At 53.9% G+C, this 12,336-nt stretch overlaps 1 non-coding gene across 1 annotated transcript; it reads left to right on the forward strand.

Moving 5' to 3' along the window:
* Positions 1 to 4,756: 4,756 nt before the first annotated feature.
* LOC124218318 (5.8S ribosomal RNA) lies at positions 4,757 to 4,911 on the forward strand. The gene has a single exon (XR_006883029.1). It is a non-coding gene; the product is annotated as a 5.8S ribosomal RNA (ribosomal RNA).
* Positions 4,912 to 12,336: the final 7,425 nt, after the last annotated feature.

Genomic DNA, 12,336 nt, shown 5'->3' on the forward strand with positions numbered 1-12,336 from the left:
TTATCCTGAGCCATTCACCTGATGAACACCCTGAAGAGCTGCCACAGTCGTCCGGAACAGTTTATGCAGACTGGTCTCGGATCGTTCTTGAGCTTCTCTATCAAGCCCCCGCTGCTCCAACTGAGAGGCAATTTCCCTTTCTCGTTGTTCTTGTTCTCTGTTTCGCTGCCCCAACTGAGAGGCAAGTTCTCTTTCTCGTTGTTCTTGTTCTCTTTTTCGCTGCTCTTGTTGATCACGAAGCAGCTGAAGAAGTTGCTGTTGTTGACGCTCAGCGGCTTCTTGTTGTTGAGACATGATCTTCAGTAGATCAATCTGAGAGACTGTCGCAGGAATTGGATGAGGGTCCACTGAAGGTGATGGAATCGTTTCAGGGACCCGCGGATTCTCCATAACGAAAGGTTCTTCTCCGCCACTTTCCCTTCGACGTAAGCGCGTCAAACGACTATTGCTCATAGTTTATTTCACGCACTGAATTGACTTATTTGAAAAAAAACTCAAGATCCCACTTTTGACACCAATGTAACGTACTTTAACGTTACGGAAAATAAATATGGATCCGCGAGTGTAATTATCAAGTCAAAAGAAATCAAGAGCGTGAACGAAATATTGTGAAAATGCTTTAATGCAAGATATGTGTTTCTCGTTTTAAGTCTGAAACAAGACTGTTTTTTACAATAATGTTGGTTGACGCAGCAACCTTATTCTTTTGAAAGACACAAGAGGTTTATAAACGTCTTTTATCTATGCTCACTACTAGCTCAGTACGATTATTTACATGTTATTTGAATGTGAATCTTCAATCGCGTTTTTCTCGAAACTACATTTTTGAAATCGGTAGTCACGATTTCTCGAAAACTTATAAACCGATCTCTTGCAAATTTTGCACACTACTTCAAAATAACATTATATCCTGCTTGAACAAAGGTATTTTGTTTTTCTATTCCAAGTAATTTGTCAAGGCCATGAAGGGTGCAAATTCTACTCAAAATAAGGGTTTTTTGTTTTGAACGCCGCCAAAAATGTAATTTTTTTCCCTTTGTCCAAGCACGAGTTTCAAACATCTACTAACAGAAAATTTTTGGTTTTTGCATTTCAGATGAATCAGTCATGAGTTATCCTGACTACGCCGAGAGAACTTTTTTTTGAGGGCTCATAGCAGACGACGTGTCCACGCCTTGATTTTCAATATTTTTCAATAAAAATTTCACAAACTACTTATAAAATATGTATCTGTTATTTGTTGAATTGATGGAATGAAATATTCTTTTGATTAAATGAAAGAAAATTCATGAAAATGTACTTATTTTGAGCTTTTGAAACCCACCTGACCCCTCAATCTATTGTCTCTTCAATTAACATAAAACTATGCAAATCCAGGACATTTTTGTCAAGGAAATTTTGAAGCATTTTAATTTTTTTCCATCTTCCGTGATTTCAAATCTTTCACATTCTTTTTCAAATGATTCTAACCGTTGTTTTGTAGCAACGTATAGTTTCCCAAGCATGTAATGAAAATCGGTCAACAAGAAGCAGGTGGTGCAGGTATAAGAAATCGGGGCCCCGAATACTTACGTTTATGACGTTCGGCGGAAAACAAGTCTCGACAAGAACTATTTTGTGTGTGTCTGTGTGTCAAATCCCTTGAGAATAGCCATCTTGCGGCCGCGAAAATAATCAACGGGGCGGGGGGGGTAGCGCCGCGGATTCGCGGGGCGGGCGTAGCTCCGCGAATTCGGGGGCGGAGGGGGTAGCGCCGCCGATCCGCGGGAGGGGGGAGGGTAGCACCGCGGATTCGAGGGAAGTGGGAGGGTAGCGCCGCGGATTCGGCGCAGAGGGGGGAGCAAGGGAAAAAGGAAGGAGGGGGGAGGGGGGGGGTGGGCCAGAACTTTCATAACTACACTACTCGGCAGTCCCGAAACACACGGTAGACGCGCGGCCGACCGTGCTAAAAGACCCGGTCGGCGATGGGTGGCGCACGTCCGAGCCGAGATTTTGTATCGAAGCTCCCTGGTTGATCCTGCCAGTAGTCATATGCTTGTCTCAAAGATTAAGCCATGCATATCTCAGTGCAAGCCGAATTGGGGTGAAACCGCGAATGACTCATTAAATCAGTTATGGTTTCTTAGATCGTACACGCATTTACTTGGATAACTGTGGTAATTCTAGAGCTAAAACATGCAAACAGAGTTCCGACCCGAGATGGAAGAAATGCTTTTATTAGATCAACACCAATCGGCGGCGGGTACGTCCCGTCCGCCGTTTACCTTGGTGACTCTAAATAACTTTGGGCTGATCGCACGGTCTCGTACCGGCGACGCTTCTTTCAAACGTCTGCCTAATCAACTATCGATGGTAGGCTCTTCGCCTACCATGGTTGTAACGGGTAGCGGGAAATCAGGGTTCGATTCCGGAAAGGGTGCCTGAGAAACGGCTATCACAACCAAGGAAAGCAGCAGGCGCGCAAATTACACACTCCCGGCGCAGGGAGGTGGTGACAAAAAATGACGATACGGAACTCATCCGAGGCCCCGTAATCGGAATGAGTACACCTCAAATCCTTCAACAAGGATCCATTGGAGGGCAAGTCTGGTGCCAGCAGCCGCGGTAATTCCAGCTCCGATAGCGTATATTCAAGTTGTTGCGGTTAAAAAGCTCGTAGTTGAATCTGTGTCCCACGCTGTCGGTTCACCGCTCGCGGTGTCTAACTGATATGATTGTGGGACGTCCTACCGGTGGGCTTAGCCCTCCGGGGCGGCCCGACTAACATCCCATCGCGGTGCTCTTTACTGGGTGTCGAGGTGGGCCGGTACATTTACTTTAAACAAATTAGAGTGCTTGAAGCAGGCTATTTTCGCCTGAATACTGTGTGCATGGAATGATGGAATAGGACCTCGGTTCTATTTTGTTGGTTTTCAGAACTACGAGGTAATGAATAATATGGACGGATGGGGGCATTCGTATTGCGACGTCGGAGGTGAAATTATTGGGTCGTCGCAAGACGGACAGAAGCAAAAGCATTTGCCAAAAATGTTGTCTCCAATCAAGGACGGAAGTTAGAGGTTCGAAGGCGATCAGATACCGCCCTAGTTCTAACCATGAACGATGCCAGCTAGCAATCCGCCGAAGTTCCTCCGATGACTCGGCGGGCAGCTTTCGGGAAACTAAAGCTTTTGGGTTCCAGGGGAAGTATGGTTGCAAAGCTGAAACTTGAAGGAATTGAAGGGCACCACCAGGAGTGGAGCCTGCGACCTAATTTGACTCAACACGGGAAACCTCACCAGGCCCGGACACCGGAAGGATTGACAGATTGAGAGCTGTTTCTTGATTCGGTGGGTGGTGGTGCATGGTCGTTCTTAGTTGGTGGGGCGATTTGTCTGGTTAATTCCGATAACGAACGAGACTCTAGCCTGCTGAATAGGCGTACCTTCCGGTATCTCAGACGCCTCCGGCCTCGGTCGGGCGGTTTTTACTACCGGCGTACAAATGAATCTTCTTCGAAGGACATGCGGCTTCTAGCCGCACGAGATTGAGCAATAACAGGTCTGTGATGCCCTTAGATGTTCTGGGCCGCACGCGCGCTACACTAAAGGAATCAGCGTGTCTTTCCTGGCCGAAAGGCCCGGGTAACCCGCTGAACCTCCTTCGTGCTAGGGATTGGGGCTTGCAATTATTCCCCATGAACGAGGAATTCCCAGTAAGCGCGAGTCATAAGCTCGCGTTGATTACGTCCCTGCCCTTTGTACACACCGCCCGTCGCTACTGGAGATTGAATGATTTAGTGAGGTCTTCGGACTGGTACGCGGCAATATCTAGGCATTGCCGATGTAGCCGGGAAGACGACCAAACTTGATCATTTGTAAGGAGTAAAAGTCGTAACAAGGTTTCTGTAGGTGAACCTGCGGAAGGATCATTAACGTTCCGTACTGCCGAAGCAGAGACTCGTGAGCGCGCGGGGCTGTCTCGCCGCGAGAGCGGCGTGTCACGCCCACGTGTCGCGAACGAAATTTCACAAAACTTTTAACGACGTAACGGTCGGGCCCGGTTGCCGCGGCGCGCAACACAATCGTCGTGACAACGAACGCGGTGCTGACGCCGGATCCGATGGGTTCGGCGTTTGCCGCGGTCGCGACGAGCGCAGTCGCCGGCTGAAACCGCCCGACGACCGACTCGCGCCGAGGCGTCGACCCGTCGCTCCGCGCCCAGCGCGGAGCAGCGGCGGGTCGTTCGCGCCTCCGGCCGACTCGGTGCCGAAAGGGGACCGCTCCGCGGTTCGCCTCGACTCGTTTGACCCGGTCAGGTCGTACGAGGGAGACGTGCGAAGCTGGTCTCAGCGCTTCTTCGCGGGCAGCCTGTCTGCGCCCAGGTGTCCTCAGTGCAACGCCGTTACACCCCGGACGCAGGCCGCGAACGCGGTAGGCTTCGGAGAGAATTTTCGCTTGTACGAGGAAGCTCGCGTCAGCGTCGAGGGCAGCGATGCCCGGGACTTGCTGACGCGGCCCACTGCCGTCCGCCGTCAATCGTTTGCATTGCGAGCCGATCGGGTCCGGCGCCGGTTCATCCTGGCAGAGACGACCCGTGAACTCGAGGCGACGTCGGCTCTTGAACTATCGCACAAATGAAATTTGACGCGCGGCGCGCGTTTCCTCACGCGCGCAACCGCGCAAGGGCTGACGCACGCGGCGCCGCGATTACGACCACAGAAAGCCGGTAACAACCGTGATTTTAGCATTTTTAATGCAAAATTCACATATATGATTACCCTGAACGGTGGATCACTTGACTCGTATGTCGATGAAGAACGCAGCTAATTGTGCGTCAACTTGTAAACTGCAGGACACATGAACATCGACATTTCGAACGCACATTGCGGTCCACGGATACAATTCCCGGACCACGCCTGGATGAGGGTCGTTTAACAACGACAGACTGCTCCGTCGGCAACGGTGCTGCGAAAACCCCCCCGAGGAAACAGCGCACCGAGCCTTCGCGAGCGAATGACTGGGCGATCGCAGCCCGTGTCGCGCGCCGGTCGCGCGGCAACGGGTCGCGTCGCCTCAAACGAACACGTATGTCACGGTAACGACGCGTCGCCGCAGATCGCAGGGTCAAGCTGTCGCTGCCGTTCGTCATGTTCCGGTGCTAGCGATAGTCGAGAGAACGAACGAATTCGGCACGGCGACGCACAGACCGCGCGCGGTCGGTTCGCCGCTCGTGTGAACAAGTTCCGTTCCACGTGTCGCCGCGGGGGGCTCTCGGGTCTCCCGTACGGCAAGCGTGTTTACGGTCGTTTCCGTGGCTCGAACGTATGAAAGAGATACGTTGCGTCCTCGTCCTTGGCGACAGTGCTGTTCTTGAACGAACGACCGTTGACGACGACGGACTCGCAATCTTACGACGACCTCAGAGCAGGCGAGACTACCCGCTGAATTTAAGCATATTACTGAGCGGCGGAAAAGAAACTAACTAGGATTTCCTTAGTAGCGGCGAGCGAACAGAAAACAGCCCAGCACTGAATCCCGCGGTTCTGCCGCCGGGAAATGTAGTGTTTGGGAAGATCCACTTATCCCGGGGCGTCGGCCCGCGTCCAAGTCCATCTTGAATGGGGCCACTCACCCGCAGAGGGTGCCAGGCCCGTAGTGACCGGGTCGCGCCACAAGAGGATCTCCTCTTAGAGTCGGGTTGCTTAAGTGTGCAGCTCTAAGTGGGTGGTAAACCCCACCTAAGGCTAAATATGACTAGGAGACCGATAGCGAACAAGTACCGTAAGGAAAAGTTGAAAAGAACTTCGAAGAGAAAGAAAGTTCAAGAGTACGTGGAACCGTTCGGGGGTAAACCTGAGAAACCCGAAAGATCGAACGGGGAGATTCATCGTCAGCGACGCAGGCTTCGCCGCGGCTCGTGATTTTGGGACCTCGCGTCCACGGCACTCGGTCGCGGTGTAATGTCCGGCGGCGCCGGCGTGCACTTCTCCCCTAGTAGGACGTCGCGACCCGTTGGGTGTCGGTCTAAGGCCCGGTCAGCTGCCTGTCTCGGCGTTCTCGTCGGGTCAGACCCCCGGTTGCCCGTCCGGCTGCCCAGCGGTACCCGCACGGTATAGAGCCGCATTGAACTGCGTCTGGCCCGCCGCAAGCGCGGTCAGCGATTCCCGGTGGTAGGACCTAGCGCCGTCCCCGGGCCTGGCCAGCTGTTGGCTGGCGGTGTCCTCTGGCTGGCTCGTTCGAATTATCAAATACCGGTCGGCGACGCTATTGCTGTGGGTACTTTCAGGACCCGTCTTGATACACGGACCAAAGAGTCTAACATGTGTGCGAGTCATTGGGACGAGCAAACCTAAAAGCGAAATGAAAGTAAAGGTCAGCCCAGCGCTGACGGAGGGAGGATGGGCCGCGTCACGATGCGACCCCGCACTCCCGGGGCGTCTCGTTTTCACTGCGAGAAGAGGCGCACCCAGAGCGTACACGTTGGGACCCGAAAGATGGTGAACTATGCCTGGTCAGGACAAAGTCAGGAGAAACCCTGATGGAGGTCCGTAGCGATTCTGACGTGCGAATCGATCGTCGGAACTGGGTATAGGGGCGAAAGACTAATGGAACCACCTAGTGGCTGGTTCTCTCCGAAGTTTCCCTCAGGATAGCTGGCACTCGCGTACAAAACGTACACGAGTCTCATCTGGTGAAGCGAATGATTAGAGGTCTTGGGGCCGAAACAACCTCAACCTATTCTCAAACTTTAAATGGGTGAGATCTCTGGCTTGCTTGAACTATGAAGCCACGAGATCTCGAATCAGAGTGCCAAGTAGGCCACTTTTGGTAAGCAGAACTGGCAGTGTGGGATGAACCAAACGCCGAGTTAAGGCGCCAAAGTCGACGCTTATGGGATACCATAAAAGGCTTTGGTTGCTTAAGACAGCAGGACGGTGGCCATGGAAGTCGAAATCCGCTCAGGAGTGTGTAACAACTCACCTGCCGAAGCAACTAGCCCTGAAAATGGATGGCGCTGAAGCGTCGCGCCTATACTCGACCGTCAGCGGCATACGAGGCGGCCTAGGCCGTTATGAAGCCCTGACGAGTAGGAGGGACGCGGCGGTGTGCGCAGAAGGGTCTGGGTGTGAGCCTGCCTGGAGCCGCCGTCGGTGCAGATCTTGGTGGTGGTAGCAAATACTCCACTAAGGCCCTGGAGGACTGACGTGAAGAAGGGTTTCGCGTGAACAGCCGTTGCACACGAGTCAGTCGATCATAAGCCGTAGGAGAAATCCGATAACGATGTTGGTGTATTTCTATGCCTGACACGCGCGTCGTGACGCCGGTGATTGTGCGAACGTCGGGCCTTGCTCGGCGTTCCCCCGGCGTGGGCGCGCGCGGTTTGAAATGTGACACACCCGTCGGGCGAAAGGGAATCCGGTTCCCATTCCGGAACCCGGCAGCGAAACCGTTTACAAGTCGGGCCCTCGCAAGAGAGTTCTTCGGGGTAACCCAAAAAGACCTGGAGACGCCGTCGGGAGATCCGGAAAGAGTTTTCTTTTCTGTATAAGCGTTCGAGTGCCCTGGAATCCTCTAGCAGGGAGATAGGGTTTGGAACGCGAAGAGCACCGCAGTTGCGGCGGTGTCCGGATCTTTCCCTCGGACCTTGAAAATCCAGGAGAGGGCCACGTGGAGGTCTCGCGCCGGTTCGTACCTATATCCGCAGCAGGTCTCCAAGGTGAAGAGCCTCTAGTCGATAGACTAATGTAGGTAAGGGAAGTCAGCAAATTGGATCCGTAACTTCGGAATAAGGATTGGCTCTAAGGATCGGGGCATGTCGAGCTTGGTCGGGAAGCGGGTTTGGCTGACGTGCCAGGCCTGGGCGAGGTGATGGTCATAACCGGATCCGAGCTCGGTCCCGTGCCTTGGCCTCCCGCGGATATTCCTTGCTGCGAGGCTTCTGCGGCGGTTCGCCGTTGCTGTCGTCCCCTTTGGCCGCCATTCAACGGTCAGCTCAGAACTGCTACGGACTAGGGAAATCCGACTGTCTAATTAGAACAAAGCATTGCGATGGCCCTAGCGGGTGTTGACGCAATGTGATCTCTGCCCAGTGCTCTGAATGCCAACGTGAAGAAATTCAAGCAATCGCGGGTAAACAACGGGAGTAACTATGACTCTCTTGTACATAGCTCGCCGCGATACCCGACGTGCGTGACGAGCACGCTTACGCTTAGTTTTATCGCCCCAGCCAGGCGGTGCGTTGGTGAACCAATCAGCAATTGAACCAAGTCTGGCGACGTCGAAAGGCGGGGTGGTGACCGACAGCTTGATCTGCTGATTAAGTCTAAAGACCAAGCCTGTGCGAAAGAAAGACCTAAAGCTTGGCGTTGAGCTCCGCTCAGCATCCGGGCATTTCTCGTTCAGCGTCTTTCAAACCTAATTGTGAGCACCCGGTGCCGAGTTCGCTCGGAGCCGGGTAGTTCACCTAAGGGACTTTCGGCCACGTTGGTCGGGAGTCGCCCACCTTTGGGTAGAGAGCAAGCGCGAGTGACAGGCGCGGCCAAACCTGTACACTCAACGCCGACACGCCTGTACGGCAAGAGGTGCAGGTCCCTTCTTGCTCGTAGTGTTTGGCGCGCACTCTTACGCCAGCCAATGCGCATCACCCAGACGCATTCTCTTGTGAAGTGACCAAGGGGCTTCATCACTAACAGAGTGGGTACTGTTCGAGTCTAGGAACGGCGGTTGAAGAGACAACCGGTGCGCTCGGTGAGGAACTACCGAAAGTGTCCTGGCGTAGATGCTCCTTAATCGTAATACCTCCTCGTGATAGCTCCTTATGCTCGGGGGGACTCGGTCATGCAGTATATTTCCGGAGCACCATGGATCGTCCACCCAACGATGCCTCGGAGGCGGTCGGTTCACCTAACGCTACTCGGGATGTACTGGTCGTGGCAGAGTTAATTGCCGAAGGTGCGAGTGCAGTAGCGGGGAGTGATGCTGCCCCAAGTGATCAACCCGGTCCATACACCCGACCACGTCGTCCCTCCGTTGCCGGCCGAAGCACGGAGGCTGACAACATTAATGCTTTCCGAGCCACAGAACGCTTCGTTCTGGTAGCGGCGTTAAACAGAGTACAACGCTGTTCAAAGTGCTTGCAGCAAGGTCAGAACATCATCTGTACCGACAGTAAGCATCTGGACAAACACGTGAGAGAGGAACACCCTACCATCTGCACCCTCTGGCGGTGCGAAGGCTGCTCACGCACCGTCTCTAGAGTCCACGGATGGCGTGTACATATTATTACCTGTGCGCCGAGGCAAGTGAACGAAGCACTGCCATACCCTTGCGTCCTCTGCGACCTGTCATTCGCTTCGCAAAGGGGTCTGTCCGCTCACGAACGCCATGAGCACCCGGCCCTCAGAAACGAAAAGCGTGCCGCAATCGCGGAGAAGCCAGGCGCTCCTGGTGGCCGTAAAGCCACGGCCTGGTCGGACGAGGATCTCGAACGTCTTACTCAGCTTGAGCAAGAGTTCATCAAAGAGCGCTTCATCAACGTCAAGCTCAAAGAGTTCTTCCCCGACCGTAAAAATAAGCAAATTTCGGATGCACGCCGGCGTCTCTGCGACAGAAAACAGCGACAAGCGCAAGATAAGGAGGAGCTAGCCGACGGCGAGAAAGAGCAGGAACCTGTCCACCCTGCCTTACCGGACCGAGGTGACGCTCAGGACATAGCCAATGTCCTGGCCGCGCATGCGACGAATGAGCCTCCGGAACCCGATCCACCTGTGATGGGCACGGAGGATGCACCACACATTCGGGAGGCTCGCAAGGTGAATGGTGATGCAGGCAACTGGTCTGAGTGGACCAGCTCTCTACTGCGGCTGCTCGATTCAAACGATTTCAACAAGCATAGTATCGATGCCCTGTACGATGAGCTGCTAAACCAGATCAAGCCTGGCTGCGATCCCCGGAAGGGGTGTAGTGCAAGAGCGCCGAGGGGGCCGCGTTTCACACGTAGTCACCGTCCGGCGAGGGGCCGAACACCAAATAGAACATGGCGACGAAAGTTCGCTTACGCCGGGTGCCAAGATTTATACAATAATAACACAAAGCGCCTGGCAGAAGCTGTGACGGCCAACAACCTCCCCATATTACAGCCTAGCGAATGCCCTGCGATGGAGCTAACGCGAAAGCTGTATGAGCAACTTTAGGGCGAACCGGGACCAGACACGACTCTACCCCCTGCGGTAGAAGAGCCCGTGCCCATTGACCAAATACTTGTCCCGGTGACCGCCTTGGAAGTGGAGAGGAAGGTGGCCAGGATCAGCAGCGGGTCGGCTGCCGGACCGGATGGAGTGACACGTGCGGACCTCCAGAGCAAGCAAACGTACGTTGCCCTCTTCAGACTGTTTAACGTTCCACTTCCCGCTTGACACTACCTCAAGGCGTGGAGAACGAATAGAACAACGCTTATCCCCAAAGCCGGCAAGGACACCTCAGACGTCAGGAACTGGCGGCCCATAACCGTCAGCTCCATGATCAGCAGGTTATTCTCTGCACTGCTAGATCAAAGGCTAAGAGGTGTCCTCACTTTGAATTGTCGGCAGAAAGGTTTCACGGAGGAGAATGGCTGCTATGCAAACATACAACTTTTGCAAGCAGCCATATCGAACGCCAAAAGGAAGGGCGGTGTCATAACTGTGTTGGATATATCGAAGGCTCTTGACACCGTCCCTCACTCCTACATTGCGCAAGGCCTCGAGAGAAAGGGTATCCCACCGTCGGTTGCCTCTCATGTGGCCAATATGCACAGGGGCCGCTGCACGACCATCAAGTCGCAGGGTGGCGAGGTACAAATCGAACTGCAACGAGGGGTGAAGCAGTGCGACCCGCTTTCCCCCCTCATAGTCAACCTCGCCATCGAACCCCTGTTAGAACGCTTGCAAACCGAGACACAGGGCATGGCCGTGGACGACCAGAATCTATCAGTGATGGGGTTCGCGGACGATCTGGTCCTGTTGTCGAAGGATGCCAAAATGGCACAAAGGCAGCTTGGTACGGCGAGCGAGTACCTGGCTGAACTCGGCATGAAGCTCTCTGTCGAGAAGTGCGCGAGCTTTGAGTACGTCCCAGGTGGCAAGACCTGGTATCTGAGGGATCCGAGCGTAAAGATCGGCGATCAATCGATCCCGTTCGCTCTGCCCGAAGATGCTTTACGTTACCTTGGGGCAAGGGTCTCGCCCTGGTTCGGCGTACTCAGCGCATTTGACATCAGACCCCTGGAGGAAGTACTCGGGAGAATTCGAGCGCTTTCTCTCAAGCCTATGCAGAAGGTGAACCTACTTAACACTTACATCCTACCAAGGTTCACCTACGGTCTGATCTGCAGTCCTCCGTCGGGGGCCGCTCTCGAACGAATCGACCGGCTCGTTCGATCAAGTATTCGGGAGATCCTTCACCTGACACCTTCGACCAGTGTCAAATTCTTTCACACTCCGAAACGCGAAGGGGGGTTGGGTCTCACCGAACTAAAACAAATGACGCTCATCGCAGCCCTGCGCAATGCCATTAAAGCGCGAGCGTCAAGAGACCCCGTCGTGAGCGGAGCCCTCGAATCGGGAGAGCCCAACGGCGGCTTGAAGCATACGCCGTAACACTGAAACTCCCCTGGCCTCTGGCTCTTCAAGAGCTGGACGAGTACAAAGCCCAGCTCAAGAAGAGCTATCGAACTGACTGGGCCAAACAGGTCTGGCAAGGCCAGGAAGTTGATGACGTGGCATCTCAGCCCATCGCAAATGAGTGGCTAAGACGAGGCGATCTCATAAAGTCGTCCAGAGTGATCGATGGTATCAAGTTGCGGACAAACACTGTCCCAACGAGAGCCTTCATGAAACTGATGGACGACAGAGTAAACGCCTCGTGCAGGCCGTGCCAGGGGTCTGACGAAACTCTGCGGCACATTCTCGGCCGGTGTAGTCACACCAAGGCCATGAGAATAAAACGGCACGATGAGATCAAGCACCTTCTGAGGGGTCGTCTCGTTAAACGGCACGATGTGCTGGACGAGCCCCAAGTAGTGGTCAAAGGCGAGAGGTTCAAACCCGACCTCGTCGTAAACTCGAACGAAGAAGGGGTTCTCGTGCTGGATGTCACTGTCCAGTACGAGAGCGAAACCTCTCTCGCCCAGGCCGCTAGAGAGAAGGTGCTGAAGTACACCCAAATACTGGGTGTACTTAAAGAACAGTTGAACGCCCGCCAGGCGAGAGTGATCTCTATCGTGGTCGGCTCTAGAGGCGCACTACCGGTCGACACAGTCTGTTCCCTGAAAAGGCTTGGCTTTAGTAAAGCAGACTTGTTGACGATCTCGATGACA

The sequence above is a fragment of the Neodiprion pinetum genome, chromosome 4 (assembly GCF_021155775.2).
Source record: "Neodiprion pinetum isolate iyNeoPine1 chromosome 4, iyNeoPine1.2, whole genome shotgun sequence".
NCBI classification, from domain to species: Eukaryota; Metazoa; Arthropoda; class Insecta; order Hymenoptera; family Diprionidae; genus Neodiprion; species Neodiprion pinetum.